The sequence below is a fragment of the Aquarana catesbeiana genome, linkage group LG03, assembly GCF_042186555.1.
Source record: "Aquarana catesbeiana isolate 2022-GZ linkage group LG03, ASM4218655v1, whole genome shotgun sequence".
Classification (NCBI taxonomy): domain Eukaryota; kingdom Metazoa; phylum Chordata; class Amphibia; order Anura; family Ranidae; genus Aquarana; species Aquarana catesbeiana.
The window spans coordinates 338,542,509-338,558,754 of NC_133326.1; positions in this window are offsets into that span (position 1 = coordinate 338,542,509).

Sequence of the window (16,246 nt, forward strand, 5' to 3'; positions counted from 1 at the left end):
ATTCAATGATCTTTGTTCATTTAAAGGTTTTAGAGCTGCACTTTTTCCTTTTATAGACGTAGGAGTGCCGCCTTCCATACGAAATAAACAAAAACAACTCCCGTATACGTGGAGTAAGAATGGTATCACCTACCTAGGAATTATGCTGACAAATACAACCTCCACACTAGTTAAAGCTTACATGAATCCGCTGACTGCCAAACTGGAAACCCAACTAAAAGAAATGTTGCAAAAAGAACTATCTTGGCTGGGCAAAATAGCAGCCTTCAAAATGTCAATCTTGCCACAAATCTTATATATATATTTCGTACTTTACCAATCCACATACCTCACCATTATCTCAAAACCCTGTCCAACCTAACCTGAAAATACATTTGGGATGGCAAAAAAGCTAGAAGCTCCTGCAACAACCTCACTTCTAACAAAAAGGTAGGAGTGGCAGGACTAGTGAACTTTTATGACTATCTCTGGGCAGATAGACTGGACCACATTAAACACTGGTTATACAAATGTATTACACCACTATGGGTAGACATAGAAAAGACGAAATCCCCAATTAATGACCTAACAACACTACTCATGGGTGACATCTGGATACCATGGGACACGCAAACTCTACCCCCTCCATTCATACTTCACTGATGGCGTGGAGATTCCTCCTAAACCATAACCACACTGATATATGTGAGATAGGTTACAAGCTACCATTGGACCTATTGGAAACAAAAATTCCTATGTTATCGGTTAAGAACCTGGTAACTCATGGCATCACACACATATCAGACCTCTATAATGGACTTCAGCCTAAATCTGTGGAACACATAATGACACAGTAATTGCTGAATAAAAAAGCTATTCTCATGTTTTCGAATAGCACATTTCCTCAAATCTCATCCAAGTCCAAAGTATGGCAACATTTACTCAACCCCCAAACACAACTTAAAAGGAATCTCATTATTTTACAACCTCATCCACAACAAACTAGTATTTAAGAAAACTATAGCAATGGGGAAGTGGGAGACGAACGATGGCAACATACTTTCAGAGAAACACACAAAGCTTCACACTGTGTTAAACACTGGGAACTGATGATTAAAATGGCAAATAGATGGCATTATACCCCATATAGAATAGCAAGCTATTTCCCAGAAACATCGCCACAATGCTGGAGGAGCTGCAGACAAATTGGACACTTATTATATATGTTCTGGCAGTGCCCAAATATAACAAGCCTATGGAACCGAATATTCCAGCTAATTTCCCCCCTCACAGGAATTTTACCCCCACCCCCGACCCAGCACTAGCAATCCTTTACTTAGGCATAGAGAAATTTCCACACAACATATTGATACTTCGCAATTGGAAAAATAACACCTCTAGAAATCTCTCAGATGTTACAAGAGCAGTCCACAGATTTTTGAGTGGCTCATGCCAATCAACTCTATGCACTGCAAAATGTTTGACAAACATTGGTCTATATGGACAAAACATGACAAATGTAAAGCCTCTTTGGCCCGTTGATTTTTTACGTACGTTTGCTTCCTTCTACTGATTAGTTAATGATCTGTTATTGCTAACCACTCAATGATCTCATACGGATGTATACTGTGTATATCAAACTGTCTTATTTGTTCAAAATGTTCTTATTGATCTGTTAAATATCTGTAAAAATCTATAAAAAAAAAAAGAGTTAAGGGGAACTTAATCTAAATGGTCCATTTGACAAACTGATTATCATAATGAAAGTAATATTGTGCCAAATATGTCCTTTTTTTGAATGCCAGTGTAACCAGATACACTTTTCCCCCAGGATTTATTGCTGCCTGAAGTTGCTACAGTGCTGGTAAGAAAATATGTTTGAATTTAAGTCTACAAAAATTCTGTATTTAGAGAAACGTTCTAGTTTACTTCCCCACAAAGAGCATGCAGCCAGTACAAACAGATCTTATGAGCTACTTTATTGTTCAGTGATTAGCATGGTAGCTATACTACTCATAGAATAAATGGTAAGCAATGTACAACCTATTTCTGCCAACACAGGCTTCCTCTGTAAAACACAGGATGCCTCTGTAAAATGAAGATTTCCAATCATCATCAAGGCTGATTAAAAAAAAAAAAAAAAAAAAAACAATACTCGAGCGTGTAAGCATAAAAAGAGTAACATTCCTGGCTTTAGCTGAAAAATGAGACCATTTAAAAAGATCACTTTTTTTTCTTTACTAAATCTGCCACAAACATTACATCAAAATAAGGCTATATGTTTGCAACAATTGAAGTCTCCAAAAATACCTTCTCCTGTATGAGATGCCCATAACCAATCAAGATATTGCTATAACAGATTTCTAGCATTTTATATGGATACCTAGAACATATGCAATGCTTCTTAACAACAAAACAAATTTGTAAAGCAGATGTATTAAAGAAAAACCATATACTGTATGTGGTTTAAATGTTTAAATATTTGTAGCTATTTTTTTTTAGTGTGATGTTATATACATATTTTGAAGTTTGGAAGATTACTGTATACTAATATAGCAAAGTGATCTAAAATAAATGTATAACACATAATTAATACCCAAAACACTAACAAGGAATACTGTATATTATGTCTGATCAATTGAGAATATACATTATTATCTTTTTTGTAGAAAATTCTTGAACATATAGAAGATGTCAAAGCCGTTGCATGTGATGTACTAGTAAGTAATGACATAAAAGTTAAAAAACCAGACATGTCAAGAAATAATATTTTCAACATTCGATGATGCACTGATTGTTTTTATAACTAGAGTTTCACTCATAATTAAAAAAAAATGGGTTTCTACTCACAACTGTTTTTTTTTCATGTTATATTTATTGGTTTCTCTCTTCTCCTTAGGAAGATATCCTGCCAAAAGTTGCAGACATACTGGTAAGAAGGCATATAATTTCATTATTGATATAAAAGCTATTGCACATTAATTAAATGTGAAATCCACATGGGTACTGGCAATCTGACTTTTTATATTTCTCAGTAATTCTCAAAATTTACAATCTCCTCCCATGACCATTACAATTTCAAATGATGATGTCATACTTACCCTATGTAATCCCTTTAAAAAATAGAATACTCAAAACCATATAACAGTCCAGCTGCAAGAGAGTAATGCCTTCACAAGAAAATATCACTCTGAAATTCTACAAAAGATTGAAAAAGGCTATAGGAGTGATTCAATCCACACACGCTTACTCAAAACTCTGTCCCAAAAACCTGTCAACAAAAAAATATTGTCATTGTCACTACAGCCACGTATGTTATAACCTGGAATATATACTGGAAAAACTGATGGCAGTGAATATTTGTACACTGGTTATAATAGGCTGGTCTAATATGTTGCAAAATGGTCTATGACCTATATTTCAAGTACCAGTATATTCTTGAGTTATTTAAATCTCAGAACTTCTTTCTACCTGGCAATCCTCAACATTGTGTATTTTTTTGAGAACCATATTATGCGCAGATGAATTGAAAAAAATATACATTTCCACGCTCTCCTAACCCTTACCAATCCCCACATTACCCACACCAATCACTGCTGTGTTGTGGACCAATTTGCACAATTCTGAGGCCTTAAAGTGGTATTAAACCCAAAAGCAAACAATTACTATTTTTCAGCTTACGGTTTCTAAGATTTGATGGCTGCATTCATGGTCTTCTGTTTTCATTTGGCAATCCTACCTGTAAGTCTGTTTAAAAAAAGAACAACCTCCTCAACAGAATGTATCAGTTACAGAGATGAGACAAACCATTTAACACTAGCAGGGATGCTTACAATTATCAACTTTTATTTATTTACGCATGTAAAACCTTTATCTCAAGAGGAAAAACTGCTTATAAAGTATTAGCTGGAGCTTGGTTTCAATGTGTTAGTGTATCTAAATCTGCTAGTACATCTAACACTCCCCTCAGACTCACAATTCTGCTGTCTAAAGGTGTACCCTATGCTCATTCATCCAGAGTGGGGGCACTCTAATACACAAGATGTGCTACTGACCATATCGCCAGGTGAAAACAGAGGGAAAAAGCCTAGGAAAAGAATAATCAGGTCAAATCCACATCTCTGAATGTTTTCCTTCCTTCAAAGGTTGTATTTCATCATAATTTCTCCATTGCCTGAGCGACTTCATCACTGGAATTGTTATGGATTAAGCTCGCCCCACATTATGCCTCCCTCTTCAGTGCAAGTGCTTACCCTTCAATTAGATCTTATCTCCTGAGGAACTGGGACTTCCCTTTCCTGGACAGACCACATCAACGCTGTGAAAGTGACTGTCCTGCCTAAGATCTTACTTTAAGACTCCACCAAAAAAAAAAGAAAAACTCTAGTTCCACTGCACTATCTGTGAATACTTTAGAGCTGCATCGTTACATTTATACAGACTCATAAACAACTGAGGATTGCATTATCCACTCTTTATGCACAAAAACTGCAAGGTGATTTGGGTGTCCACCACAGTAAGAATTACTTCAGGCTGCTTAGCTTCCGCAACTTACCTTGCTACATGCAACCAGGGACTCTCCTCTTTGAGTTTCTCTAGAACTTAGGAACTGTGGCCAAATCCTGATCACAGACCTACTCTGCAGTTCAGCTCATCACTCTTCTCAGCCCGCAGTCCTTCATAGTTTGAAAGTAATGGATACCTCAGTAACCTAATGTCCCCATTCTTACCCCTGTTGCGGATAGTCAAAAACCTTCTTTTCCAGCTGGAGATGGGGATCCTAGGTCCTTTGCTTGGTGGACCTGGTATGCAGCACCACATTTTTACCTCCCAACTCTCTCTGTCTTGGTCAGATTTACAGGAGCACCATGATGCTCCCCTGAAGGAGTACTATAGATACCTATTAAGTGATGGATCTCCTCCCTTACTCAAAACACAGAACTCACCTATACTAAATGGATCTTTGACCATATTTGCCTTTACTCACTGGGGTCCCCCAAACTGTTCTCAACTCTACACTCGACTCTTAATTGGTCATTTGTTGCAGTCCTTCCACATATATGTTAGGAACTGGGAACACTAGTCCCCAGTGCTAACCATAAAATAATAGCCATCCTATCAGACCCCAATAAATGAGAGTTATTCACTGCACATACTTACATGGTTAAAGCCCAGTTAAATCTTTGTTATTTTTTACTGCAGATAAGGCACAAATATGCTTGTAGATTAGATTTTTTTTTAGTACTTTGTGTTGCAGAAAAGATTAAAATACCCTGTGCTGCAAAACTCTTTAGAGTCAGACCACTGCTCTCACATACAATGCAGTGGTCTGTCTAGTCCAACACACCCCCTGCACACTGCTACAATTAAAGTATAACTAAAGGCAACCTTTTTTTTTTTTTTAGATTTAGATAGAGAGGTTAGCACCACTATAAGGTTTTTATTGCTATCTGTGTCCCTATTGTCCTGATCACCAATGTCACTAGGACTGAAAGTGCGGGTAATTTCAATTGTCCAGAGTGCAGCATAAACCTCATCCATGTTTATTACTGCATATGCAGCCTAACTGCTTTACAGTGATACATGGCTGAATTGGGTGTGAGTATTATGATTAGAAATCTGGGAGATGAGTTTGAATGTAGGCATCATCGGTGCAAAAGTAAATGTAGACACACTTTCCTTTTTATATACTAGAGTAAAGCAAATGTCATGTTTTTATTTATTTTTTAAACTAGAGTCTTGGAGGTGAAATTTTGGATCGTGTTTTGGTAAGGGCCATTTAAAGATGAATTACAGCTATCTGGTTTATTGATTTTCAACATTTGCTATAAAAAGTACCATATCTTCATTTTCCTAGAGTGACCTAGGGCTTGCAGAAACCAGACCAGTCCATACTGTGGCCTAGAGAAAAAATAAATACATGTAAGTATTTGTAAAATTTTGGATTAATAATTGGTGCAGAAGTGTTGTATGAAAAGATGTAACCTGTTAGTTCATATAACTTACACATGTCTCAAAGCAGCAATTGTGTAGCAATAAATACTCATGTAGAATAAGTGCTCTGAAAGAATGGGGCTCAGTCATAGAATTTTCCGAGACATAACCAACTTCAATAAATGCGTTTTTATACTGTTGACTGCACTAAATTGCCTCATCTTCTGGAATATTACTTATGTGAATATGGCAAAATTTTTGATTTTTAAAATGCACTGGAAGGTAAAGTTGTAAGGAAATATTATACGAAGTGCAGTGAAAAGAATCCTGTAGTGAGAGAAACATGGAGTCTACCACTAGATAATATTGGTCAATAACACGCCTTTTGTATTCTCTTGTAGGAAAAGATTGACTGAGTTTGCCAAATCATCGCAGTGTAATCACATTTGTTTTATTATTTTTTGTTTATATATTCACCAAATAAAAAGAATCAAGCTGTGTGTTTGAATTTGTACTTATTTCCTCTTTTGTTTGAAGTTTATAGACATATTACCCTGACCTGTAAGAATGCCACATGTGAGCTTATTTAATTAGGCAGTTAAATGCAATAGTTGTTTTCAAAGTGCAGTAACCTATAGCAATCAATCAGAATCTTTTTCTTAGTGATTTTGAAATCATGGATGCTGGTGCATAGTATAGAATCTGCAGAAGGTAACTATACTGTATACAGAAAGCAGAGATTCATATACAACACATTGACAAACAAGAACAAAAATTGTGGATAAATACTGAGATGAAACAAAGAGCTTAACTTGTTGAGCAATATGGAAATGTAAGGCTGTCCTTAGTTTCCTCGGAAATATGGATGAACAAAAATGTGTCCATCAATTAAAGCATATCTAAACTCAAGAACAAAAATGTAATAAATTGCTTGCCAGTTCTTAGATGTGGTGGCTGCATTCATTTTCTTGTTTTCTTTCTTTTTATGTTCACCAAGTGATTCTGCCAGTTACACACTTCCTGTTCTAGGGTGACAACACTTAATCACAGTTTTATAGACTCTGGTAGAAAGATAAGTGTGAAGAGATAACACTGCAAAGTTCACAGAACATAGGAATGCATGGCATTTCTGGCAGAATCAATAGTTATTTTTTACCCTTATACTATATACTGGGGCACATCAACACAAGTGAATGCCTTTATTTGTCACAAATCTACAATAAGTCCAACAACACAAAAATGCATAAAAACATGAAAAAAACAATACTCTATTGATATGGATTCACTATTGGAAAATAAACGTTGCTTAGTCATATGAACATTGATAACCAAAATCCAAATATCAATGCATTTTTGAGAAAGAAATAGTGCTCCACAGAAAGACATCTGTCCTGAATGGAAACGTCACACTTGCACATCAACCTGTGAATGGTGAAAAAAAGAGAGAAAACGAAAGCGCTGATGTGGATCTTAAGTGTGATAATAAACCAATGAAGGAGATGTGAGCTGCAACCAACTAATTAGTGCTGTGACACCATTGCTGTGAATCAATATAAAATGTGTTGATGCGCTTATTATATCCTCCCAATCTAATAACTTAGTGCATGTGTGTTCAAACCTACACCATGATATTTCAAAATAGAAATGTATAAGTGCAAATAAGTACACCAAAAAAAGAAACCTTATAGGGGAACTGTTATCCCAAAATAATTGCTGATAAATACAAAGTGTAAGAAAAAATATTAAGTGTCTGCTGATACTGATCAAGGTCAGATCTGCATACAAAAGTCCAGTCCGATGCCTTGCACAGACTTGCTTGTCATTCAAGATGAATCAAGATGGATCACAGTTGCGTAACGAATTTCATTAGTAAGGTGATGGTTCATATGAAGATAAAGAAAAAAGCCATCATTGTGCAGTGATTGAAATAATATGGAACTGTGCAAACAATGTAATCCACTCACATGTTAGTAGCAACTAGATCGCTTGTGATAAAATGGTCACGCAGCTGCAACACCGCTCATGCAGCATTCACTAGGTTGTCGAACACTTGCGATGCCGTCACTGACTCCGCCTCCCGTCGCGTTGTGTCACATGTCACATGACTTTCTCAAGGGTAGTCATGTGAGCAGCCAAGCTTCCTATTTAACCTGTGGAGGGTATATTGGTTGTCATAGTGGGCGGCACAGTGGCGCAGTGGGTAGCACTCTTGCCTAGCAGTAAGAAGGGTCGCTGGTTCGAATCCCGACCACGACACTACCTGCCTGGAGTTTGCATGTTCTCCCTGTGTCTGCGTGGGTTTCCTCCGGGTACTCCGGTTTCCTCCCACACTCCAAAGACATGCTGGTAGGTTAATTGGATCCTGTCTAAATCGGCCCTAGTATAGGTATGAATGTGAGTTAGGGACCTTAGATTGTAAGCTCCTTGAGGGTATAGGGACTGATGTGAATGTATAATATATATATGTAAAGCGCTGCGTAAATTGACGGCGCTATATAAGTACCTGAAATAAATAAATAAATAAATAAATAGTGACATCAGTGATTTAGCAAGTCATCATTCCATCAAGCATGCTGTTCAGCACTACTTGTATACAATACTACATAATACAATATATCCTTTAATAATAAAACATATGAGACACAAGTTAAAATCAAATTATAAATTAAGAAGTTATTCGCTGTAGGAAATCTATTTGTGTACAGACTACAGGCTCCCCCACATGGTCAAACTTGGTATTTCTATCCCAAATACATAATAGATGACATTGGGCCATACTCATTCACTCTCCAGTGGTAACTCATGAATATAACATCACAAACATGAGGTATTTGTTTCAATATGGATGAATAGGCTGAATTCACACAAAATAAGATAATAAATAAAATAAAAATTTAAATTATACTTCACACATCACAACCTGCCTTTTATGATTTTATAGGAACTATATGGTGTACACCCATATCCTCCTTCCCATATGTGGTGAGCCACGGGAGAAACACCCACATAAAATACATATATTTAAAATACATTTAAAATACCAAAGAAATAAAATGTAAAAATCTGAAATAAAATCACATATGGGAACAAGGATATGGGTGTAAACCATATAGTGCCTATAAAATCATAAAAGGCAGGTTGGGATGTGTGAAGTATAATTTTAATTTTATTTTTATATATATATATTTAGCAGGGTCCCTACAGAATAAAATGAAGGTTGTTGCAATATTTTACATCACACTGTATTAATGCAGCGATCTTTCAAACTAAATTCTTTTGGAAAAAATAAACTTTAATGAATTTAAAAGAGACAAAACAGTAAGTAGCTAATTTTTTTGTATAATGTGAAAGATGATGTTACACCGAGTAAATAGATACCTACCATGTCATGCTTTAAAATTGCGCACACTCGTGGAATGGCGACAAACTACAGTACCTAAAAATCTCCATAGGCCACACGTTAAAAAAATTTCAAGGTTACCTGTTTAGAGTTAAAGAGGAGGTCTTGCACTAGAATTATTGCTCTCGCTCTAATGATCGCAGCAATACTTCAGTGTAAACATCCCTTGTGACAGTATTAGGCAGGGACAGGTACTCTTTATGGAGGGATCTGGGCACCTGGTCAAAGCCGGAAGCGGACGTTGCGGCTGGTCGCTCGGGTCTCCTGGTGGAACAGGAGAGCCCAGGCGAGTGGCGAGAGGGGGGACTTTCCCTTCAAATGTTTGTAATAACAATTGAGCGGCTGCTTAGCTGCATCGGTTGTTATTACAAGAGAGCCGACTGTCTGCTCTAAAAAACGGCAACGGGGTAATGCCTGCAGCTGCAGGCATCACTCCGGTACACCCACTTGAAGCCAATAACGTACAAGTACATGATTTGGCAGCAAGTGCTTAACAAAGAACATACATTCCATATTAATAATTATGCTATCAAAATTAATGTGTGCTGTAAATTGCCTCCAGAATTGCTGTTTTTTCTTCCTGGAGGCTGCCATTTTGTTAAAGCTTTGGGCAGTCACTTCCTTACTGGAAAATGTCCCCCTCTCCTTGGTCCCAAAAACTATATATCCAGTTCTGTAATTTAAATATGTACAGTTCCATCCTTGATTGTATGCCTTGGCTCAGCTAGAAAGGAAGGCTCACAGAAGGGTCACAGAAACTTCTCAGTGCTGACCTTCACAAGCTGCCATGAAGGGAAGGAGAGAATATCAGGGAGATAAAATAAGACACTTTCATTGGAAATGTAACTCTTTTGTGTCTCCCTGACAGCAGAGTTTGTCCTGTTACCTCTCCTGCTTTCCTTTTCTCCTTCCCTATTCTGTGCTCCCTCAACCCAGTAGGGGTCATTTACTACAGCGCCGATAAATGATCCTGTAGTCCCAGGAAATAGCATCCAATTAAGGCTAATTAAGACTTCAAATCTCAGAAACTCGGCGCTAATGCAAATGGAAAGCAGCGCCATTGTCGGCAAACAAGCCTGTCAGATCACATATGCGGGAATAGTGGAAGTCAATGGGGCTCGAACCTGCAAAATCCAACGTTCTCACTGAAGGCTTATATGCAAGTTCTTTGCCATAAAAAGTGTAAAGGGACCTGGGTCCTGCCCCAGGGGACATGTATCAATTGGAAAAAACATTTTTAAAACTGCCATTTTTTTCAGGAGCAGTGATTTTTAAAATGCTTAAAGTGAAACAATAAGAATTTTAAATTCCTTTAAATATCGTGCCTGTAAAGTAGTGCATCTTTCCCGTGTTTATTACTGTACCGCAGCAAAATGACATTTCTAAAGGAAAAAATGTCATTTAAAATTGCTTGCGTCTGTAATGAATTGCTGCTTCCCAGCAATATAGAGTAAAAATCAAAGAAAATATGGCGTAGGTTCTCCCCACCAGTCCATACCAGGTCCTTCAAGTCTGGAATGGATATTAAGGGGAACTCCATGCCAAAATGTAAAAAAAAAATGGCGTAGAGGTCCCCCCAAAATCCATACCAGACCCTTATCCGAGCACACAACCTGGCAGGTCAGGAAAGGGGGGGCGAGCCAGCGTCCCCCCCGAACCATACCAGGCCACATGCCCTCAACATGGGGAGGGTGCTTTGGGGTCCCCCTAAAGCACCTTGTCCCCATGTTGATGGGGACAAGGGCCTCATTCCCACAACCCTTGCCTGGTGGTTGTGGGGGTCTGCGTGCGGGGGCCAATATCTGGTGTCTCATACACAGCCATGGGTCGTGACCATCCACTGACGTCACACGGAAAGCCCGCCCCCTTTATTTTTTTGGTAAAAAGGGGGCGGGCTTTCCTTGTGATGTCAACGGATGGTCAGGCATGGGGTTGTGTAAGAGACACCAGACAGCGGGAGACAACACAACGGAGGAAGACGGCGGCGAGGAACAACACAGCAGCGGGAGAAGTAGGCATTGATGGGAGACACGGTGACAGAAGATGGCCGCAAGAGAGACAGCACCAGGAGAAGATGACGGCAGGAGACACAGCTCGGGGGAGAAGACCACTCAGAGCTATTTTACAATAAAGCAATTGTCAAAAAACGGCTATTGTTTTTTGTCACATTTCACTGCTTTTTTTTTGGTGAATGGGTAGGGGTACAATGTACCTGATACCCATTCACATAGGGGGGCTGGGATCTGGGTGCCCCTTTCTAAATGGGCTTCCAGATTTCGATAAGCCCCCCACCCACAGGCCCCCACAACCACTGGGCAAGGGTTGTGGGGATGAGGCCCTTGTCCCCATCAACATGGGGACAAGGTGTTTTGGGGGGACCCCAAAGCACCCTACCCATGTTGAGGGCATGTGGCCTGGTACAGTTCAGGAGGGGGGCGCTCTCTCATCCCCCCTCTTTTCCTGTGGGCTGCCAGGCTGTGTGCTCAGATAAGGGCCTGGTATGGATTTTGGGGGGACCCCAACGCCATTTTTTTAACTTTTGGCATGGGGGGTTCCCTCCGGGTCCATACTAGACCAGAAAAGCCCGGTATAGGCTGGGGGACCCCATGCAGTGGGGAAGTTGCTGACAGCTGATGACTCATTGGATGTTAAGGATACGGTGGCTGGCTTTCCAGCCCCTCAGCAACCATACAGTGTTAAAATAACAACCACAAAACACATCAAAAATCGCATCACAAATGCAACAGTTGCGTTTCCGGTGTGGTTTCATTGAAATCTATTACCTGCAAATTGCTTAAACAAAGTCCCCGTCCATTTAAAAAAAATGCACTGGCCACAAAAGATGTGAACTATTACATTAGGAAACCATGTTAAATGGACTGTAGAGTGTTTCTGCTAACTGCAAAATGCACTAAAAAATGCATAGGATCAGGGCTACTTCACACTGGAGCGATGCAGGAACCCTGCGAATCCAGTGCGGGTTCCAGCATTGCATACAACCCCCAAATCAGTTTGCATATCACAGAGCGAACTGCAACTTCAGGCAACACACATGCGATCCGATTCTGCTGCAGACCAAAAAAGGGACCTGTGTGAGTTTGTGCCGAATGCGATGCAAATTCAGCCATGGCTGAATTTGCGTCACACAGACATCACATGTGATTTGCAGGGCGGGGCAAATCACATCCGATGTCAGACAGCACAGCAGTGTGAACAAGCCCTAAGGCCCCTTTCACACTTGTGCAACTTGTCCTGTGACTCCTACGTCCATAGACCTCAAGATTGCACTGGCATTGCTTCAAATCACAAAAAAATTGCCAAAAAAGGGCTGCAAAATCACGGGACTTTCAGGTCGCACAAGTGTGAAAGGGGCCTTATGGATCTCAAGTTGTGTGAAAGGAACATAATGAGATTCATTGATAACACCTTTGAATTAGGCCCCATTTGCTGATTTACATCAGCAGAACAAATGCAGGAAGTGATGTGTGCACATGGGCCAGAAGCAAATGTATTATGATGACAAACAAATCAATGAACCCCACCCACACCAAATCTAACTACCACTTCCACCTCCACATTGAGTAAGCACAAATACATATCCTACACATACCCGGCAAATGAGCAGCACCTTCTCTTTGCTAAAGAGGGACCTCGCCATGTCCACGTAGATGGAGATCCTGACCAGCACAGGTACTTCCAGGTGATTACAATGACTCATTTCCAGGTCAGAAGGTGAAACCTTTCTCTTGATTGCAGCTGCGAATATTTGATCTCAACCATGATTAGAATTTTTTTCTTTTCGTTTATTTGCAGATATGCAAATCTGTATTTCTAAATATGATATTTGAAGGTAAACTTAAGGGAGTTTGATAAGAAATAGTGTCCCTGGGATAGCAGCAGGTGAATTACAAAGGCAAAGGACCCGTTTGAGCCCTGGTTCACCATGACAGTGGGAGGAAATCGTGCAAGTTCAGCTGAACTCACACAATTTCATTCCCGCATGTCAGTCCCGACTGCGGGGGGGAATTTTAGAGACTTCTGTGCAGGTTTCTGCACTGATGTCAATAAAAATCGCACCCCGAAGTCACCAAAAAGTAGTACAGAAACTACTTTTGAAAATTGCGGCACCGCACCAAAAAGAACGGTGAAATTGCAGCCAATTTAACATGTCAAATCGCATGTCAGATTGCACTAATGGGAACCAGGGCTGACACATACAACACTGCCTATCCACCAGCTGAATTCATTACCTGCAATTCTCCACCTTTATCATTTACTTGCAGGTGTGCTGAAGAGATTTGTTTTTTTGGTGCACAAATACATATTGAAATTATAACATATAAAAGAAAGCTATTGCACTTCCCCCAAAACCACCGCCCCCAAAACTAATTAAAAAGAAGAAAGAAAAGAGAAAAAAACACACAACAAACAAGCTTAATAATGTACTTTTATTTTGCCAGCAGAAACAAAATGATGTACATTCATTTACTAGCTTCAAAAAAAAAATTCTACAGGATACATGGTGCTACATAGCAAAACAGTTAGCAATTGGGTTTTAAGGGCCCTGCTGATAGGAGCTTACAATCTAAAATTAGTCTAAACTTTAGAGTGGACACAGCTTTACTTTCAGTGTATAACGTGTAACATTTCATACCACAACTCACCCACCAGCCCACATCATTTTTAACTGCAAGATTATAGAAACATACTTAACAGTCATTATTCTTACAAAGCATTCCAACATAATAATAAAAAAGGCATATATTCAAAATATAACACCCACCACAAGCCCACAATCCACACATATACATAGGTGACCATATTCTGCTGGAAGCTGCATTTCTGTGTACATGATTAAGCAATGAGATCAAAGAGTAGAAGGTCAGCAGATTCTCCCAAACCATGTTTGCATGTTCAGACAGGAACAATACACACACAACATTGACAGCATGGCCACATAAAACCACTTTTGATGGAAAAAATGGACAAGAATTTCAGTAAACAGCCCTAGTTGGGCGTTTGTCAATATGCACAATATCATTCCTTCTCCCCCACAAATCACAGCGCAAAACCTGGCCTTCTCAGGCCAAACGAACCCCCCTTACTGCAGCCCTTTATATAAGATAGGTTGTATTGTTAGCACACCAGTGATTGCACCTGATGAGCAGGAACACATAATACTATTTGCTACTGTGTTAGCCCTTGGCTATGTGCATCAAATCTCCAACTACAGGCCAAAGATTGAAGTTCATTTGCATGCACATAAACAAAGCAACAGTTTTCTAAGCATATGTCTCTGTGCAGTGTAAACCCTACCATTTTAAATGTCCAAGTCCCTGGGCATGATTAGTGCTAACAAACATTAACATCAGTTCTTGGCTGCAATGAGCTTCCAATCTAAAGTCCAAAACTAACTTTCTTACATTAGAGACTATTTTGACAGGAGACAAATAAAATACCAGCATGTCTTTGGATTGTGGTGAGAAACACACAAAGGGAGAACATATAAACTTCAACACAAGCATTAGGATGTTGGGGAATTGAACCAGCAACCCTAGCGCTGCTAGACAGAAGAGCTACCCATTTAGCCAGCAGGGAGCCTCACACATGTTTTCTGCATCTCTGTGATATGAACCAGTCCTAACTCCATAGCCATGCTCAGTGTCACAAGCAATATACAATATATTGTCCGAAGTATTGGGACGCCTGCCTTTATATGCACATGAACTGTAATGCATCCCAGTCTTAGTCCCTAGGGTTCAAAATTCATTTGGCCCACCCTCTGCAGCTATAACAGCTTCAACTCTTCTGGGAATGGTGTCCACAAGGTTTAGGTGTGTGTCTATAGGAATGTTTGACCATTCTTCCATAAGTGCATATGTGAGGTCAGGCACTGATGTTGGACTAGAAGGCCTGACTTACAGTTTCTGCTCTAATTCATGCTCAAGGTGTTCTGTTGTGCTGAGGTCAGTTCTCTGTGCAGGCCAGTCAAGTTCCTCCACCCCAAACTCAAACCCCAAACCCACTCATCCATGTCTTTATGTACCTTGCTTTGTACACTGGTCCAAACCATTTGGTGGAGGGGGGATTATGATGTAGAGTTGTTTTTCAGGGGTTGGGCTTGGCCTCTTAGTTCCAGTGAAGGGAACTCTTAAGGCATCAGCATACCAAGACATTTTGGATAATTTCATGCTCCCAACTTTGTGGGAACAGTTTGGGGATGGCCCCTTCCTGTTCCAACATGACTGCACACCAGTGCACAAAGCAAGGTCCATAAAGACATGGATGAGTGAGTTTGGGGAGGAGGAACTTGACTGGCCTGCACAGAGTCCTGACTCTAACCTGATAGAACAACTTTTGTCTGAATTAGAGCAGAGACTGTTAGCCAGGTCTTCTCATCCAACATCAGTGCCTGGCCTCACAAATGCACTTCTGGAAAAATGGTCAAACATTCCCATAGACACACTAAACCTTGTGGACAGCCTTCCTAAAAACTGTTCTAGCTGCAAAGGGTGGGCCAAATCAATTTTACACCCTACTGACTAAGATTGGGCTGCCATTAAAGTTCATGTGTGTGTAAAGGCAGGCGTCCCAATGCTTTTGGCTAAATAGTATATCTGGCAAGATTTACAATGGTGGTGAAACACTCCTACACATAAATACTACATTTAGACATAGGTTTAGGACCTGGGAGATGGGACAACTTTTCTACATGAAGCAGCATGTTTGGGATATGAACCCAGACGCTCAGGGATGCTAAGCAAAAGTTCTAACCTCTAAGCCACAGAGATGCCACGTGTGAAATCCTCCTACACATAAATACACATAAATACTGCATTTCTTTGGACATATAGGTGATGGAATTACATTGCTCAAGAGTTATTCTTCTTGATTTATTCAGTGATATTTAGTGGTTCTTTGTGGGTCAGTGTA